This window comes from Lissotriton vulgaris, chromosome 12 (assembly GCF_964263255.1).
Source record: "Lissotriton vulgaris chromosome 12, aLisVul1.2, whole genome shotgun sequence".
In the NCBI taxonomy this organism is placed as follows: Eukaryota; Metazoa; Chordata; class Amphibia; order Caudata; family Salamandridae; genus Lissotriton; species Lissotriton vulgaris.
The window spans coordinates 693282222-693292069 of record NC_141700.1 but is presented as its reverse complement, the minus strand read 5'-3'; positions in this window follow the sequence as shown (position 1 = coordinate 693292069).

The following is a 9848-nucleotide window of genomic DNA, read 5'->3' as shown; positions in this document are numbered from 1 at the left end:
TAAATCTATAATTCTTTTGCTCAACATGCCACCCCAGTTTAGACCAGGCCATATGTGCCTCCTGGGAACTGTCCAGCCCGAACTGACAAGCCAGGTCCTCCCTGGACCAGAAACAAGCATCCTAGGACCGGTTTCACCCCTCTTCAGCCAGGATAGCTTGATTCCAGCGGCACAGTGAGCCCAGGACCCACGACTGGGCATACCTGGCACACTTATGGCGAGAAAGCAAAAGACACAATTGATGGACGGAATGCAGAACAAATCAAAATATTCACCCCCAGTCAAGAGATCTGGGTTAAATCCATCATTATTTTGCTCACCATGCCACCCCAGTTTAGACCTGGCCATGTGCAAATCAGTCTTGACCCTGTGCCTCATGGGAACAGTCCATTCCGAACTGCCAAGCCAGATCCTCCCTGGACCGGAAACAAGCATCCTAGGACCGGTTTCAGGGTTTCACCCCTCTTCAGCCAGGATAGCTTGATTCCAGTGGTACAGTGAGCCCAGGACCCACAACTGGGCATACCTGGCGCATTAGGTTGAGAAAGCAAAAGACACACAATTGATGGACGGAATACAGAACAAATCAAATCATTCACCACCAGTCAAGAGATCTGGGTTGAATCCATCATTATTTTGCTCACCATGCCAACCCAGTTTAGACCTGAAGATATGCAAATCAGTCTTGACCCTGTGCCTCATGGGAACAGTCGACCCGAATTGCCAAGCCAGGTCCTCCCTGGACCAGAAACAAGTATCCTAGGACCTGTTTTGGGCTTTCACCCCTCTTCAGCCTGGGATAGCTTGATTCCAGTGGCACCGTGAGCCCAGGTCCCATGACTGGGCATGCCTGGTGCCCTTAGGGCGAGAAAGCAAAAGACACACAATTGATGGACGGAATGCAGAACAAATCAAAACATTCACCCTCAGTCAAGAGATCTGGGTTAAATCCATCATTCTTTTGCTCACCATACCACCCCAGTTTAGACCTGGCCATGTGAAAATCAGTCTTGACCCTGTGCCTCCTGGGAACAGTCCAGCCTGAACTGCCAAGCCAGGTCCTCCCTGGACCAGAAACAAGCATCCAGGACCGGTTTCGGGGTTTCACCCCTCTTTAGCCAGGATAGCTAGATTCCATTGGCACAGTGAGCCCAGGACCCACGACTGGGCATACCTGGTGCACTTAGGGCAAGAAAGCAAAAGGCACACAATTGATGGACGGAATGCAGAACAAATCAAAACATTCACCCCCAGTCAAGAGATCTGGGTTAAATCCATCATTCTTTTGCTCACCATTCCACCCCAGTTTAGACCTGACCATATGCAAATCACTCTTGACCCTGTGCCTCATGGGAACAGTCCAGCCCGAACTGCCAAGCCAGGTCCTCACTGGCAAAGAAACAAGCATCCTAGGATTGGTTTCGGGGTTTCACCACTCTTCAGCCAGGATAGCTAGATTCCAGTGGCACAGTGAGCCCAGGACCCATGACTGGGCATACCTGGCGCACTTAGGGCGAGAAAGCAAAAAGATACACAATTGATGGACGGAATGCAGAACAAATCAAAACATTCACCCCCAGTGAAGAGATCTGGGTTAAATCCATTATTCTTTTGCTCACCATGCCACCCCAGTTTAGACCTGGCCATATACAAATCAGTCTTGACCCTGTGCCTCATGGGAACAGTCTAGCCCGAACTGCCAAGCCAGGTTCTCCCTGGACCGGAAACAAACAACCTAGGACCGGTTTCGGGGTTTCATCCCTCCTCAGCCAGGATAGCTTAATTCCAGTGGCACAGTGAGCCCAGAACCCACGCCTGGGCATACCTGGCGCACTTAGGGCAAGAAAGCAAAAGACACAATTGATGGAATCAAGCTATCCTGGCTGAAGAGGGGTGAAACCCCGAAACCGGTCCTAGGATGCTTGTTTCCAGTCCCGGGAGGACCTGGCCTGGCAGTTCGAGCTAGACTGTTCCCATTGGGCGCAGGGTCTAGACTGATTTGCATATGGCTGGGTCCAAACTGGAATGGCATGGTGAACAAAGCAACAATGGATTTAGGCCCGGATCTCTGTACTGAGGTGAATGTATGCCATTGTTCTGCATTCTGTCTTTCAATAGTTCTTTTTGTAGATGGAATAGCCGGCAAGTTATAGGTTTTAAATCCATTTAGATGGCAAGGATTTATAACCCACGTTTCTTGTAAGAAGACTATAGAAAATGTACCTATGAATATTTGCCACTCTGGTAGATTAAGCTTACTATGCAACCCCGCTACATTCCAGGAGATTACCTTAATATTAGTATGGTCTGGAAGCGTGGGGTCACTCGAGAGCTCTTTAGTTAGCGCAGGAGATGACAGGGTGGTTATTTGTCCTGGGCTAGGAGATAGCTGCGAATTTATATCAAGAGATGGAATGCCAGGTCTTTGCGTTGGAGCGCTCATACATAGGTTATCATATAGTCAGTCTACCCCAGCAAGATTAGAAAGGGTGTCAAATCTATTCGAAGTGGGGATAGAAAATAGAGGGAAATTGCATAGTTTGCTTTAGCAATTAGAGGTGAATGGTACTGTGTGCCTCGTGTTGGACAAAGTGGGAACAATACATTAGGTTGACTGTTACATTGTTTTGGGGGTTTGTAGAAAAAGCCAAGCGGGAGAACCATAATTTGCTCTTCATTTACATGACTGGATTTAAACCTGCACAGTATGTCACTGATTAGTCTAGGAGATTTAAATGATAGAAGTATACAGTCACCCCCAAACGCCTTAGGGTCTGCCGATCCAGCCTATCCCCTTAGCCATTTTCAGGTCAGCAAAGAGTATGCCCACCAGCCTCGATTTAGAATCAAGCCAATTGAGGGATTTATTCCTTAGTGACTCCCAAGTTTCATACTGAGGGGACTCTATGGGTGGAACATTAGCTAAAATGACCACTTAAGGGGTAGCGTCTGGTGGCAGATCTCATCTATCTCTTACTACAAGAGGAGGGTTATGAGTTCTACCCCCTTCATTCATGTTAGATAGGGCGATCAATGGAGCACCCTTATTCGTAGGCTCTCTCATCACTGTTGCCGGGGTAGCTGTCTGATTGTGGGGTACAACCCTGGTAGCCTTCATGGTGTTTCCTATATGAGGGATACAGGTTTGGACATCTACGTTTCTGCCAGAGGAAACCTCACCAGAATTTGTGTCCTCGTGAAAATCAGCCCCCCCTCCATTCCCCCTTCGCATCTTTTCCCAATTGCCCCTGTCTCAGATAATATATACAAAACCATTTTATGCATTAGTCCCACACTAGATTTAATTTTTTCAATTCTAGCCAAGATTGGTGAAAAAAGGTTGGCATTAGTACGTTCAATACATGATATTAGTGTTGTAATATTTTGCGTGGATAGTCCTTCGTATTGGGGAGTTAAGTTAACAATAGAGTCAATCAAAGGGGGTGGACTATGCCGACTATCAGCTATGGCTTTTGGTGTCAAGTCATGAGTCTTTTTCCTGGATCTGGTCTGTATGGCCCTCATAGGTTCCGAATGTTTAACCTTCTTTTTAACTGGGATTTCATGTAAAGGAATAGTAGTGGGTAATGGGGAAGGGCACTGAAAGGTGGATGTGGCTGATGGGCTTGTAATACATACTTGATTTGTTAATGTAGAGTCACCTATGGGGGAAACGTGTATGATACCCTCTGCATTGGGGCCAGCTGAACCCACCTCCACTGACAAACGTCGCTCAGCAACCTGTATCTCCTTATCAATAGCAATAAACCTGTCATTATCATTATTAAGGAAGGGATGGGGCATTGGGCCAGAGCTGCAGACTTTGGAACTGGGGAATCATGCTTGACTCCCAGCTTCAGCTCAACATCCTGTGATTCTGGGCACATCACTTAATCTCCACGTTCACTCACAAAATATCAATGTTAAAAATATAGAAGTAAAACATACCGATTCCATAATTAATCAGGTAAGTACAAAAATATTTTTTTTAAGATATCGATGTAAAAAATATTGTTGTACAAGATATCGAATTTTATATACATATAACATAAAATAATATCTATTAAAGATGTTAAATAATACAATGTATATAAAAAATAAACTTAATTAAAAAGTTAAACACACATGCATAATAATTCATTTGTATTTACTTTAAAACAATTAATAAACAGATGAGGTTAATTAAGTCTACCTTATGCTAGAAATCTGTACAGCATGAGTTATTTTGAAAGTGCTACCTGAAGGGGTTTGCACTATTTGTATAGAATAGGATATAAGAAAAAGAAAGTGTTCCAATACAATGAAAGAAATGGTGATACTTTTTTTGTGTAAAGTACATTTTATATTTTATATTTTAGTGGACTGTTTATGTATTGTGCATATAAAGGGAAGAATTGTTGCACAATGCTTGTGAATACCAAATTTGAATTTCAGCAATAACCACTATATGTTATGTCTATGCTTGGGACAGGCTAAATAGGTTAAGAAAATGGCGCACACCAGATTGATAAAGGCTGCTGTGACATCCGAAATGTTTCTCTCCTATTTGCTGTGTCGGAGGAGGCCAAATGCAATAAAAAAGCGTTAATCCAGTAGTCTGCGTGTGCGCGTGCTATCTTCCTTGTGGATTAGGGATTGTGTTGAAATATATATATATATGGGCTGCAGGTGCACGTCAGAATTTTGCAGCATCTCAGGGCGATCGTTAACAACGATAACTCATATCCAGTCGCCAGGCATTTTAGAACCGTACACAATAACAACCTTGGCTGTCTTTCATATTTTGTGATAGATGCAGTTGCCCACCTGAGAAGGGTTGGTAACAGAGAGAAAATTCTGAGAAAAATGGAGAGGCTGTATATTTTAGACCTGGATAGTAAGAATCCTAATGGGTTGAATACAACGAAACATAACTTCTTGTAACCACAGACATTGATCAGAATCCCCCTGCCAGCAACAATACATTACATATAAAAAGATTGAGACCTATGAGGTTGTTGTTGCACTATTAGTACCCATATTAACAATTTCCCTTGTTCTGTTATCACTCATAAAAATAGTTGTTTTGTTCCACATTACCTAGTACTGGTTGAATGGACAATTGTATCTGAATAATTAGGCTTGGAATATGCGGCTTTCTTCTAAAATTAATTGTGATACATACATGATAACAGTTTTCCCGTCCTTACAGACTTTTTTTTATTTCACCATTTATTGATATTGTGAGCACATTGTGGGTTTTGGATTTTAAGGTTTTATAATGTATAGATAAGTGTTTGATAAAATAGGTACTGTTTGACACTAAAAGCACCATATATATATATATATATATATATATATATATATATATATATATATATATATATATATATATATATATATATATATATATATATATATATATATATATATATATATCTCTAGCAGCCCGTCCCGACTTTGTCCGGGTATGAATTGCTGCCGGCCAGTAGTATTTTGTTTTGTAGGATTTCGTTTTGATAGCATTTCTTATCTGTGACAGGCCTGTGAAACGCTCCGATTCACATTGCACTGCTGAAGGACTTAAGAGTGCACGTTCAGTAGTGTGTGAACTCAAGTTTCCCTACTTTATTTTTCCTTGCAATATTATATAGCGCGAACTCGACAACATGGCATGAGCACGATTTACATTACAGAAGAACACATTCATTTGTGGTAGGCACAGGGAGACAAAGCAATTTGCCTGGAATCACAGTAAGTTGAGCTGATGCCGAGATTCGAACGTAGCTCCCCAGCTCTAAAGTTCGCAATTCTAGAACTTGTGGCGGGAGGTGTGTCTAAAAGTATATGTCGGTGCTGGCCATCAATGAGAGAGACCTGCGCATTTTTGAAATGGGTGGTGAAAAAATATGAGTATGTTGCTCTAGATGTGGGCCACCCTGCCACGAATGTACTTACCGGGTGAGGGTAAACTCCCATTAATTCGCAACTTTCTTTCCGCATACCATCACTCCGCATAATTGCATTACGAAAGTACCATGACTCCGCATTGCCATTATAACGCATGGCATTACATTTTATATGCTTTAGCCACGCATACATTTACAACGCAATTCGTTGTAAATGCATGAATGGTAAAAACATGTTTTTTTTAATGTTTGGATAAGGTAAGCATGGGTATAGGGGTATATGTTTTGGGGTACTGAGGTATATGTTTTGGGGTGTTCTGGTATTTTAAGGGTTCAGATATAGTTTTGGGTTATGCGGTACAGGGGTAGTTTTAGGGTTTAGGGATAGGTATGAGTTTTGGGGTACAGGGGTATTTTTAGGGTTCAGCGCTAGGTTTGGGTTTTGGGGTATAGGGGTATTTTTTGGGTTCAGGGGGAGGCTTGGGTTTTGGGGTACAGGGGTATTTTAAGGGTTCAGGGGTGGTTTTGGGGTACAGGGGTATTTTTATGGTTCAGGGCTAGGTTTGGGTTGAGGGGTACAGGGGTATTTTTAGGGTTCAGGGGTAGGTTTGGGGTTTAGGGTATTTATAGGGTTCAGGGGTAGGTTTGGGTTTTGGGGTACAGAGGTATTTTTAGGGATAGGGATAGGTTTGGGTTTTGGGGTACAGGGTATATTTATAGGGTTAAGATGGGTTAGTGTTTAAGGGTGTTGGGGTATTTTAAGGAGTAAGAGTGGGTTATGATTATGGGGTTATGATTATTGTTTTGCGAAATTATGCACACATTGCTAGAATTTGCACATATGATAACATTTTGCAGAATTTTCCACACATTGCTAGAATTTGCACATATGATAACATTTTGCACAAAACAAATTGTTTACCTAATTAAATGTAATGTTATTTTGATTCATATAACAGGGATTGTACCTTTTTATCTTCATACCGCACGAGAAAAACTATCAAAAACGACCATGATGTATTTTAAACAGTGTATATAGATGATTATGTATTTATACAGTATTTATTTATTGCACTAGCCACTTTTGTCCGATATCCAGCATTCATGCTGTACAAAAACCAGAATATCAACAACAAGTTTGATGGTATATGTATGTCTTGCAAAATGCTGCTATAACTGTAAAAATGTGCACTGCTATCAATTAGTATTTCCACTATGTCTATACATGTGGTCAGGTAACCCACACATGGGGGTGGTACACTGAGCATTATTAAAAGTAAAGGCTGACGCGGTGCTCGTTGTGTGAACTGGGCCCTTGATGCTCGAAACGCATCAACAGGAAAGGTTGGAAGAACAATAAAACATGTACTTGCCTGAAGCCGCTTGGGGCTGTTTCCTCATTTCGCCAGCGTGGAAGTAATGAGGAGTTGCTTGTATATATATATGTTAAACGGATGTCGCATCTTCTGTCTCCCCTCGACATCTGCAGAGGATCGCTAAAGCCGGCGGAGTGCTCCGAACATAATTTCCATGATACTAGTTCAATAAAGCGATCACTCAGAGTATATGCTTTCACCAAATGATGGTTTAATCCAGGAACACGTTTCGCTTGCACAGCAAGCTTGTTCATACACTGTACTGTGGGTAATGACTCCAATACAGAGAGTATAGAAAGTAAAAAAGGACTAAATAATGAGTAGACACTTTCACCGCAGTGGCATCCATTTCGTAACGTGAAAAGTTATTGTTACATCATATATCTGAGCCCCTCAGACTTTTTTTAGACATCAAATAGAGCATACAAACAGTATAAAACAATAATTGCATTCTTATATACAAAGAAATGTGTAATGTGCGCTCAATTGCCAAAACCAGAATAATCAAAAAACAAGTAGGAAATCATGCTGCAATTTCGCAATGTGTATTTCTACCGCTCGGCGCCACACGTCATTGGGGGTTGCCCTCTGGACTGTGAGAGCTAGACAGGTCGCAAATTTGGCAATACTGGCACTGTGCCCATAATCTGAATAGTCTACCACAGACTGAGCTTATGCAGGGTCTGTGGAACCTGTCTAAAGAAAAGGTCAAATCACCGCTGGATGACAGCTCTTTACTTGGCTGGAAAAAGTTTCCCACACTGGTTCCAATGTACTACTCTGGGCATAGCGCCTGATTGCGCAGATTTAATGGTCATAAAACCTCTCTAAAGAAAAGATGAAAATACCTCTGGATGACAACTCGTTGCTGGGCCAGAAAAGGTTTCTCGCACTGGTTCCCATGTACTACTCTAGGAATAGTGCCTGAATGTGTGGATTTAATGGTCACAAAACGTACTACTCTGTAATTTGTCACAACCCATCCATAAACCGGTACTACACAAAAAAGAAAAAGAAAACTAAAGAAAGTAAGTAAAGTGATCTACACTCTAACACTCCACCCCAGATCTACAGAGACAATGTTCAATTAAAGGTAAACACATCTCTTATCCTTAGTGTGTTACCCTCCACCATGGTGATATTTAATAAAAGGTTAGAGGGTTCGCTGGAGCATATCCTCTAAGTCGGCCCCTTCCATTTCTCCTGTGATAAAAAGAAGAAATAAAACCATGAGTTACTGTCACAGTGTGGGTTAAGATCCTTACACATTACATCAATTTCAAGCATACAAATTCTGAAAATGTCTATACTGCAGAGAAATAAAAGCAGAAAATAATGTGATAAGAGACCATAGAGCTAATCTCACAAACTAGTCATGTAGATGGATGCCCATTTCTTCGTCCTGGTTAAGCTCGTCTGGGCTTTTAGTTTGTAAGTTGATTATGTGCCAAGATTCCCTCTTATGCAACTCTAATACTCTGTTCCCTCCCCTGTGGTTTTGCTGGATTTGTACAATAGCAAAAAATGTTAAGAGGGAGTTATTTGATAGGTGGTAATCTATGAAATGCCTAGCTACCTGATAGTGAGGGTCTTTGTTGCTAATGGCTCTCATATGTTCCAGGACCCTCTTCTTGGTGGCTAATGTAGTCCTACCTATGTATCTCTTTTTGCATCGACATTCAAGAATGTAGATGGTAAATACAGTTCCCCATGTCAGGAATTGGTTAATGGTTCTCTCCCCTGTCGGGTGTGGTATGATTTTTTCATGGTACTGTTGCAGCAAGCCTTGCAGTGGCCGCAGGGGAAAAATCCATGGAGACCATGATGTGTGCTCAGGTGTGTGTTGGTGATATCTCCTTTGACCAATAGATCCCTAAGGTTTTTTTCCTTTCCTGTATGTGATTCTGGGTCGGTCTGGTAAGGTATGGCCAATAGTAGTATCACTGGAAAGAATATTCCAGTTCTGATTCAGGATTTTAGAGATTTTTTGGGATTCTTTGTTGTAGGTAAGAATCACTCTGGCTGTAGTATCTTCCTTGAGGACTGGTTTTTCTTGCAAGGTGTCTTCTCTCTTAATTTTGCTGACCATGTCCATAGCCCTTTCCAATACCCATCTAGGGTATCCTCTTTCCCTGAACCTAGTCATCATATTTTCTTGTTCTGTAAAGAAATCCTCCTGAGTGCTGCAGTTTCTCCTTGCTCTCAGTAGCTCACCGAATGGAATGCTCTATTTCAGAGTCTCAGGGTGGCTGCTGAAAGCATGGAGGAAACTGTTGCCTGCTGTAGTTTTTCTATGCAGCTTGGTACTCATTCGGTTGTTCTTAATTTCTACCACTACATCAAAAAATTCAATGTGTTTTCTGCTCATGGAGTATGTAAGGTTAAGGTTAAAAGTGTTGTCATTCAGTAGGGCGAGGACATTTCTTACACTTTCTTCACTACCTTTCCAAACTAGAAATAGGTAGTTTATGTATCTATACCATCTGATCACCCTATTTTTGCTTGTTCCAGACATGAGGTTTTTTTTAACCTCTTCTTCCCACACACCCAAAACAGGTTGCCAAAGCTAGGGGCAAAACAAGTG